This window comes from Phasianus colchicus, chromosome Z, assembly GCF_987193195.1.
Source record: "Phasianus colchicus chromosome Z, bPhaCol1.hap1.1, whole genome shotgun sequence".
NCBI lineage: Eukaryota > Metazoa > Chordata > Aves > Galliformes > Phasianidae > Phasianus > Phasianus colchicus.
In genome coordinates this window covers 12,519,277-12,529,646 of record NC_143476.1, presented here as the reverse complement: position 1 = coordinate 12,529,646, position 10,370 = coordinate 12,519,277, and the positions used below count along the sequence as shown (strand labels likewise).

At 39.1% G+C, this 10,370-nt stretch overlaps 1 protein-coding gene across 1 annotated transcript in view; it reads right to left on the bottom strand.

Annotated features, from left to right (window-relative positions):
- The window catches only part of LOC149912559 (rho GTPase-activating protein 32-like), a 490,746-nt gene that overhangs the window by 430,469 nt on the left and 49,907 nt on the right, over nt 1-10,370 (bottom strand). The window lies entirely within an intron of this gene.

The window sequence follows — 10,370 nt, the reverse complement described above, 5'->3', positions numbered from 1 at the left end:
AACTCATTAACAGAATTTCATGTACATTTAATGTAAACACTATCTACTAAAGTCTCCAATTAGGAAAGCATAACATGGTTAATGTATGTGACTCAGCTGAATCCCAGTGTTAAACGTGCTGTGATTAAGTAATGGATGGCTTTTGGGAAATGAATTGATGGTCTCAGGCTTGTTCCTGCTGGACAGTTATCACTGTCATACAACTGAAATTGTTATCCTATTGCTTTACGAGCTGAGGAGAAGGATAATGAACAGGATAGATAAAGCTGCAGAACTATTCCTTGTCCTTAAAACATTTAAGTGGCATTTAATCATCTGGATGATATGGTAGTAACTTATATTGCCACTGGCCTCACTGAAATCTTTGTGGCAAAAAATATAACTTCCAAGGTCTCTAAATCTTTCTTATCAGTGACATCTCAGATGTACATGTGCACGCAGGTTCCTACATCAGGTTGCTTTTTACTGTCAGAATTTTACACAGAAAGTTTTCTAAAAGCTTTGCTACTTACTGGGAAATGAGTCCTCACGTGGAAGGAACCCAACCCTTGAAAACCAAAATGTTGGTTAAAATAAAGCAAAATAACAATATGCAGTAATGCAACATTAATTAAATAACTTTTCTCGGGGAAAAAGTTCATAAGGTATTTTTCATCAGCTCACAAGTGTTCGAGAGGAGTCCATTCTGTTAAAAAGAGCTCAGATACTTCCAGTACTTAAAGCTGAAGATAGATATTATGAAGTATGAAATGTCAGGAGATGCCTTAAGGTACCGTCTACTCCATCAGTGCCTAGAAAGACAGGATCAACCACAGATGTATGTCATTCTTTACCACTGTCTAACTTGTTATTGAAGCTCTCAGATGACGTAGATCCTGTTTGTTGAACCAACAGTGCATCACATTGTTTAATTAGCTCTGTTTATTCTTCCTCATGTCTGCTAGGATTCTTCTGTACTTCAGTTTAAGCCATGTTTTGTCTTACTGTCAATGGATTTATGTAATCCATACGTAATATGTATGTATGATGCCATGGGCTTCTCCTGCCCTATTCCCTACAAGGCTTTCTCCTCTCTATCGTGTAAGCCAGTTGTGAAGATTCTCTTTAAATCCTAATGATTAATATTTTTCTTTTTCATCTTTATTATTTAGTCGGTCTTCAAGGAATTGAGAAAATGACAACATGGCATAGAACTGTGGCTTAAACTCTCTTCTAACAGCTGTCACTAAACCAGCCATCTGTACAGTATCTGTAAGGATTCCTAAATATTCATTTTTCTCTGTTTTTTGTTTTAGAAAAGATGCTGGCTGTACCACGAGACACAACGGACCCGAGAAAAGATGAAACAAAGGTCACTCATCCCTGGGCCCTGCAAACAGTGCAAGGCAAAAAACTCTTACCATCCCGAAGGCCCGTTGTTGTGCACACCACTGATGAATCATCAAATATCCAGTGTGGAACCCTGCAGATACCAGTAAGGTGTGCCAATTAACAGAATGATGATGTAGATTGCTCTTACTCATAATAGGCCATTAATTTTCTGGTAACTCATAATACAAATAAGACAGTAGCTATCCAAGCATCCCAGTCACCTCAATTTCATATAGTAGCTATTGTTGCTAAGAATCGTATTGCCCCTGTGGGTTTTGGATCAGCTGTATCCTTGAGAAGTCTCCTAAAGTCTCTCTGCTCTGAAGCAGACACTCATGCCAAGAATAGGAGTGCTAGAGATGGAATACCACACGTGCTTCAGAGTTTACACACTGCGTAGTGCTACAGGCAAAGAGGCATAAAGGAGGAAATATGCAGAGCAAATGTGGAAGTTTCATGTGAGATTATCTTCTCCTCTTTTACCAGACCACCACTAGATTAATTCTGATGTCTTTTGCTGACAGGTTTACAAAATTATCTCATTAGTTCCTGTGAGTGTACATTCTTCCACTCAGTGAACAAATAAGCGAAGACAAAAGCAAAACCAAAAATCACAGCAGGCTGGAATTCCTACACTAAGTACAGGTCAGGCAACACAGCTATATGATAAAAGGAATTCACACAACAAATCTGAACCAAATCAAACCAAAAACATCTTGGTGAAGGCTTTTAGTTAGAGGTATCTGGTTCAGCTTGTTATTGGAGTAATATATTGATCAGCATTATTGTCACATTTTCCTGGACCCCATAGGCATTCTGCATTGACACTAATTGCTACTGAAATATTTCCTATTTTTCTGTAATTTTCTATGTTTCTCTAATTTTCTTTCAGAATTATGTTCCTACTAAAAAATCCAGCTTTATACAAGCACTGTTGTTAAGTACTATATGTTAAAAATATAGGTACATAATATATTTAAAATTTAAAACAAAGGGTATAATTATACCCTTTTTCAAAGTGATAAAATTAACCCTTTTCATTGATAGGAATATTTGAATACTGTCTATTTATTGACTACTTATAAATCATCTTATTTCTAGATGAGCAAAACTATTTTTGGAGTGTGATGTTGCATGTGTCCTTTTTAAAAGCTAGAAACTATGCAACACTTCATAAAGTCTTACAGGTCTTACAATCCATGCTTGCAGTATTTAGTTTTGAGGCATGTGGCTTTTAAAGCTCATCTCCTTAATGTCGTTTGTGTGCCAAGTTTACAGCTTGGCTTCCAGACTGGGATTCTCTTCTTTGTTCTAACAACTGTGAATGCCTAAAGCCCTAGCAAAGTGTCTGAAGAATTTGTTTCCAATAGCTGCTCATATGGAAATTAGTGAGCTACTTTGACACTTGTGAAATACACGGATCACTTCTTGGAGCTTAAACATGGCTTTTTTTTTTTTTTTTTTTTTGAGGAATTGAACTTGAATAAGATAAAATGGGATAAAGATTAAAAAAGACTGTGGACAGCTTAGAAAGTAGGTGGAAGGGAAATTTTCAGGACTCTAACAACAGTGCACAAATCACATAGGAATGACAGAGAACAGAGGCTCATGGAACAAAGGCTGAATAAATTACAGAAAATATCTCATGTTATAACTGAAATAAGATGCCTGTAGGTGGGAATTCCACACCTAAGTAGGTAAGCAGAGCATGAAAGCCATGCAACTGCCTGCCTCTCTTTATGTTTATTTAGGTGATGCCAGTGACTATGGAGAGCAAGTGACCGTGAGATGCTACTACCTCACAGTAATCTGATTGGAAAGGGGCTTCAGGAAGTCTCTGTCCCACCGTAGGACAAGCTTTGGGGTCAGACCAAGTTGCTCAGGGCTTTGTTCATTTGAGTATCTAAAGCCATCATAGCCATATCATTTGCATAGTGATGCCAACACATGTCAGGGCAACCTGCTCCACTTTTCCAGGATAATTAAGAGGCCTTACCATGAGCAGCTCCCTTCACTAGGTGCATTCCATCAAGTTCCTTGGGCTCACATCCTATTCAAATGCATCCTAACCTGATTGTCCTCTGCTCAGGATAGGTCTTTATTTGGCTTCTGACCTTCCCTCTTTTCTCAAGGGTCAGGAATTCCTAAAGACCAGTCTTACCAGGAAAGACTGAGGTAAGAAAGGCACTGAATACCTCAGTCTTTTCAGTGTTCTGCAAAGGGTTCCTTCTTCATTCAGCATTGAGCCCTTATTTTCCCTAGTTTTCATATTCCTGCCTGAGTACCTGTAGAAGTCTTTCCTGTTGCCTTTTATGTCCCTCACCAGATTCACCTCCAGATGGACTTTGGTTGGAATAATGACTCTGTGTTTGTCCTGGGTCATCTGTTGCTGCTTATGTTTGAGTTTAGTCAGGATATCTACACTTGATCTTTTGATCACCTGTGTCAGGATCATCAGTGCACTCCAGAAATCTGGATTGTTTCTGATTGTGCTGGACTGCGTTGTCTCTTTTGTATTTATTAGGCTGTGCAAACAAGAGGTTTCTTCCAGTTATCTAATAGGCTCTAATTATGTGAGGTATCCCACTGCATTCTGATGAAGTCATAGCCCTTTCCCTGCATACAGGCCTCCATTTCATGCTTTTGTTCCCATGACGTGGGCATTAGTGTAGAGCACTTCAGCGAGTCACAGAGATGTGCTGGTTTTCCAGAAAGAGTGTGGAAGCCTTCCCCACGTGCTGAGGAGACCTTTTCAGGAGACTGAGGCAAAACAGAAAACAGATGAATAATGTCAGATATTTGTAACTTCACTAGACCACTTTTGATTCAGAAAAGTTATATTACTAGGATGTACTTGCTGTGTATTCAAATAACATTACCTCTGCTCCTTAGAGCACGTTGTCCTGCAGGCAAAAAACAGCTCATGACTTAATTATAGAATCAGAGAATTGTTTGAGTAGGAAGAAACCTTTCAAGGTCATCTTGTCCAACACTCCTGCAATGATCTGGTGCTCAGTGCCCCATCCAGCCTGACTTTGAGTGTCTGCAGGGATGGGGCAGCCACCTCCTCTCTGGACAACATGTTCCAGTGACTCACTACTATTACTGTAAAAATCTTTTTCCTTATGTGCAATCTAAATCTCTCCTTTTAGTTTAAAACTCCCCCTGTCCTATCACAGCAGGTACTGCTAAGGAGTCTGTCCTCTTCTTTCTTATAGTCCTTGTTTAGATACTGATAAGAATGGCAGTAAGTGCCATTATCAGTTTCGTCACGCTAATTATTCTCCTAGATAATTTATCTCGACGTAAAATGAAAGATGAGTCAGACTGAGCATTATAGATCTTTCTGTGTTCCCTACCTGTCTCGTGTTAGCACTTTTACTCAGTGGAGCAGTGTGGGAATCAACCAAGAAAAGAATATTTTCTTTCTTTCCAGTATCTACATCTAAAAGATCAATTTGTTTTGCTCATATACATATACATATTCTTGGGATATCTGTTCCCAAATTAGAAGATAGTTATTTGATGGATATGTTTGATTTTTATTTGGGTTGTTTCTTTTTTTCCCCCCTGAAAGCATCAGTTGGTGAGCTCTTCTCTGTGAATTTTCCCTTCTTGTAGCAAGCTGGGGAGAATTTTCTTGCCTTTCTCAAAACTCACTGGCCCTGAAGTGTGATACCTGTGGGCTGGAGTATCATCTGGTCTGCTTGGGTTAGCATGCATTCTACTTTGAGCATAAATGTTAGCATCTTTGATAAAGCAAGAAGGTGCCTGCCTGGAGGCAAGTACTGATACAAATAGGGAAAACCTCACTCTTACAAAACCTTTGACAGCACTGATAACCTGAAAATGGCTTTCATTGCTAGCTGAGAGCAACATATTAAAAAAACATAGACTTGATGTTCATGGAGAATGAAAAAATCAGGTACAGTTCTTGTTCATAACACCCAAACATTCCTGAGTCTTTTCCTTTAGGAGCGACAAAATTGGTTTAGCTTATTCACATCAGCAGAAAGCTTCATTAGGTAAGTTTAATAATTTTTAATAATGTCATGGCATAATATTATTAAACTGTATCTCACGTATTAGAGTCTTTCAGTCAAAATAAAATACAATAAACTATTTCTTTTGTAAGTCTAATGACTAGTAACAAGGTTACTGATTACCTTTCCTACACAAAGGGAGACTTGTCTCTGTGAAGAACTGATTGTCTTCAGATGCTTGTTGGCAGCAGGCGACGTAGGGTGTTCAGGTATTCAGCAAGTATTCTTGTCCAAAAAAACCTCATGGCCTTGCTATGTTCTGCCCTCAGAATGAATCTGTACCTGTCTGCAAAGTGGAAGGCTGCACTGGAGTTCTCAAACAACTTCACACGTGCAATTTGTCAAGGACAAAAGCCACCAGTCCCCAAGAAGCTGATAAAGGAGTGGGAAGTTCATTCTATTGCTTTGTCTCTGTCTGAATTGCACCTGTTCTGTTTATATCCAAAACTGTGCTGAATCTTACAGATATTGCTGTCTTATACAGGGTATGAGGACTCTGGGGAGCCAGATTTGCTATGTTATGATCCCACAGATGGAAAAAATTCTGTCAATTTATTTAAATAAGAGGCATAATTTACTACATCTTTATTCTAGGAAACCAAACATTGTGTGATAGTAAGTTTTCAAAAGCACTAAAAATATATTTCAGCTATTTTTTATGTCACAGTTGTGTAGGCTTCCTATTTATTGTTTCTTTTGATACTCTTGGGAAGGAACCAGTCTTTATCTCTTGGTTGTCCTGAACTTTGAGCTGCAGGGAGCCAGGGCAGTACCTTCTTAATTTGTATATACACATTCCAGTCCATGGGTCCATGTAACAGTCAGAACAATTACTAAAGGGAACAGAAGTGATTTCTGTCACACAGAATACAGTCTGACATTGCTGACTTAGTGTCTTTCAGAAGTGGTGTCTACAGAGTCTTTCCTGACCAGTGACTAGGATCCCTGCCTCTTTTGTAATGTTATCCTTGCTTCTCATATGCCAGTACTGTGGGGATTTGGAGATGCAGAAATGTTATTTAGTCATGCACCACCAGACTAAACTCAAGTCACCATAAAGTGACCCAGCCCAGATCCATAGAGTGGTGTCTAAATTTGTCATTTAATAGCAGGTGTTTGGACGTGGTAGGAGTAATAAGGGTATCTGACAATCTGGGCAGTTTTGGTAGGGTTTCCTTCTCCAGAGAGACTTCTCCTATCTTTTTGTATCTTCTCTGGGAATGAGCTCTGCATAAGCCTCAATGGAGTTAGTCTGGTTCCAAAGGGGAAATAGAAAAATGTTGCCTTTTATCCATAGTCTAGCTCTTAATACATGTAAGAGTACAGGAAGAATTTCTAAGTATTTCAGGAATCCATGAAGGAAAAGGACAAGATTGGATGGGGCCCTGGGCAGCCTGGTCTAGCATTAGGTGGGATGGTTAGTGGCCCTGCATGTGGCAGGGGGGTTGGAGATTAATGATCCTTGAGGTCCCTTCCAACCCTGGCAATTCTGTGATTCTGTGAAAAGGAAGCAATCCAAATTTATCTGCTGTCAGAATATCAGCAAATAACAGAAAGTCCCTATGCCTACATTTTCCTACCTCTGAGTCTCTAACCTATAGAGAAGAGTAGTGATACGGCTTGAAACATCACCTGAGGAACAAGGTCTAACTGGAGGTTGAACTGAGGATGTTATCAAGATGAAATGATTTCTTTTAGCATTGTGCTGAATTCAACCTGATAGCAGTGAGAGCCCTAGGCAGAAAATACCAATTTTATGATTGCTTGGTAGGCTTACGACACCTGAGTAAAATTTCTTAATTTGCTATTGCTAGTGTCATACACTGCTACAACTGAGCAAAAGTACTTTAGATGCTCATTGTGCATTCTTATTAATAAGACTTTCTTGCCTCTGAGCCCTTGCAAATCCAAAGTTGATCAGTAGGAGATAAAAGGAAATATCAGAAAGGGATATTCTTAGGCAAGTTCTACGAGATTATAGGAATTTTTCTCACTAGGAAAACAGACCATACATTTGGCATATTACTAGGTTTTTTTCCCTATGTTCAAAAGTTTTTATGAAAAATAATCAAAATAAGCTGAAGACAAACAGCAAGAAGAGTACTCTTCTTTTCCAGTGGAGATAGTTCAGCTTTTGATTTTCACTTTTCAAATACTGTTAGCCATGAGAAAGCTATGGAAAAAACAGAGTCTGATGACTACGTGCAGTGATTAATGTAATTGCCTGCAGGACTAGGCCCCAGATATGTCTCCTATTTTCATCTCGTGGGCACTGTTGGTTTAGGAAAGCTATCAGATGTGTGGGTTTCTCCTCCAGGTGTCTATTGGAATTACAAAATTATATAGGATGTAAAGGACCTCTGGAGGTCATTTAATCTAATGTCCTGTTCAAAATCAGGTACAGGCTAGATCTGGGTGCTGAAGGCTTAACGAGTCAAGCTGTGAGTATCTTCAAGGATGGAGGTCTCACAACCTTTATGAAAGAACCTGTTCTAGATTTTGACTACAATTTTTGTTACAAGATTTTTTTTCTAACATCCAATCGTAATTCCTCTTCTTGCAAGCAGTGTCTCTTGTCCTTTGTCTTTTTCTCTATGAATCTTCAAGAAGTGATGAGTCTTGTTCTGCTAGCCTCCCACTAGCCAGTTGAAGATATGGTCTGGCCCCCTTCCACATCCCAACCCTGAACAAACACAGTTCTGTCAACCTTTCCCACATGTTTCTGTAGACAATGGCATAAAAAATAAAAGAAAGGGATTTTGGAAATATGCGGTAGAAGGGAGAAAGGTCATTGATGGGCTGCCCAATATTAGATCAGATATATCCTTAACATATATTAACTTATATAGTATCCTTGACACTAAAAATGTCAATATGTGTTGAGTGCAGGTTTAATTTTTCATTTGTTAAAAGTCTGTAGGAAAGAGAAGGGCTCTTCAGCCACAGTGCAGCCCAATGGAATACAGATTTTCATGTCTCCTGGTATGTGTTCATATCTTCCAGGTTCCCACAGTCACAGTGCTTTATGTATCAATGTTGCACTGCAAGCAGATAGCTATTTTGATCTTCAGGCACAAATTGGAATATTTTTACCCTACATATTTTAAAATATTCCAAACAATAATATTTATGTTTTGAGTTATTCTCCCCACAGACATCAGTCTACATATTTAAAATCTAACCTCTTTTTTTTTTCCATTTCTCAATCTTCTGGATTCCTTTTCCCTCTATTTCATTAGAGACTACAATCTTTTCTATTTGAATAGAACTTGCAGCACACTATTGACTCTTTCATCGAGTTGTGGAAGAAGTCAATTGGGCAATCTTTCCTGTACTCAACAAGAACATCCCTCTGCACTGTGCTGGTCTATCGTGACATCCTGCCAGCATTGCTCCTCTCTGCTTATAGCCCTTCACTGAGTTCATTGCTCTAACCTGCCATTCCATGCAAAACAAACTGCAGTACATTTCACTCTTCAAATAAACTATTAACCTGTATTCTTAGAGAGGGAAACTTTTCGAGCTGTGTCCTACAATAGAGATTGAGAATATCAGTAGAAATGAGCTCAAAGAAGTGTAAGGAAATATTACCAAGAAGTTAGGAATTAATGTTAAAGCATTACATGTCCTCTCCAGATTGATGCAGCTATATCCCACTTAAAATGTCAGTGCATATCCAGACACCATCTTCAAAGAACTTCTACTATATGCATACACATATATATAAAACTATGTTAATAAGATCAGCCATTTCTGTCTTTGCTCTGAATACTTTTGAGAAAGTGTAGGTGGTTTTCTGTAGTATGATGAATACCTTTTCAGATTAAGAGACTGTAAAAAGAGTTGATTCATCAAAGATGTGCCATCAAATGATATCCAGACAAAACAGTGAATGACTGCATTTCTTTGTGCATGGTTACTTCTTTTCCCTGTTTTTCAAGATACCTTGCTGTTTGTTTAAAAATCCCACTAGAAGAGTTTTTCTGTTGAACAGACAGAAACAGCCATACTGGATTGGACAGAAGATGCCTTAGGGTTAAGTCTTTATTGTCTTTTGAGATAAGCCTGAAAGCAACCTTACAGCCAGTGTGCTATGCCACATGGACTCACTCACGCTCAGCCACAGGCACATCAATCACACATCAGTCTTTCAGGGACATGCAGGCAAACTCCGAGCATGCCTCTGGGTCCTGCTCTGCTCACTCATTTAGAACAGGCTTTGGGATCTAAAGATGTGTAAAGCAGTTGGTATCCCATCTCTTATGCAGTTGGGTGTTAGATGCTTCAAAGGAAGATTCCTGGCTATACTAATGGTGAAGAATTTTGAAATCAATTAGAATCATAGAATCATTGAATTATTTAGGTTGAAGGAGACCTCTGGATGCCATCTAATCCAATCTGTTGCTCAGAGAGGGTCTGATTATATCAGTTTGCTCAGGGAGGTTTCTAATTGAGTGTTCAACAACTCCAAGGCTGGAGATCCCAAAAGCTGTCTGAACACGTTCCAGTGTTTGACTATCCTTATAATGAAAATATTTTCCTTATATCTAATTGGAATTTCCTGTGTTCCAAACTCTGCCCACAGCCTTTTTTCCCCCTGCTGTTCTGCACATCTGTTAAGAATTTTGCTCAGCCTGGCTCCACCTGCTCTGAGTCTTCAGTTCAGGTACCAACTTGGTTGTTCCTCCTAATCTAGTGTTGTCTGCAGACTTGCTGAGAATGCATATTGTCCTGCCATTGGGGTTAATAATGAAGACATTAAACAGTATGAACTTCAGTGTCAGCCCCTGAAGGGTGCTGTAGTTTCTGGCTGCCAGTTGGACTTTGCACCGCTGATCACAACATTTTGCTATGTTGTTTTCGCAGGGACTGAACTGAGACTGACCAGCCTTTAAGTGACCTGGATCCTTACGCCTGCAATTCCTGAAGCTGGATGAAGACCTGCTGAAATGTTCT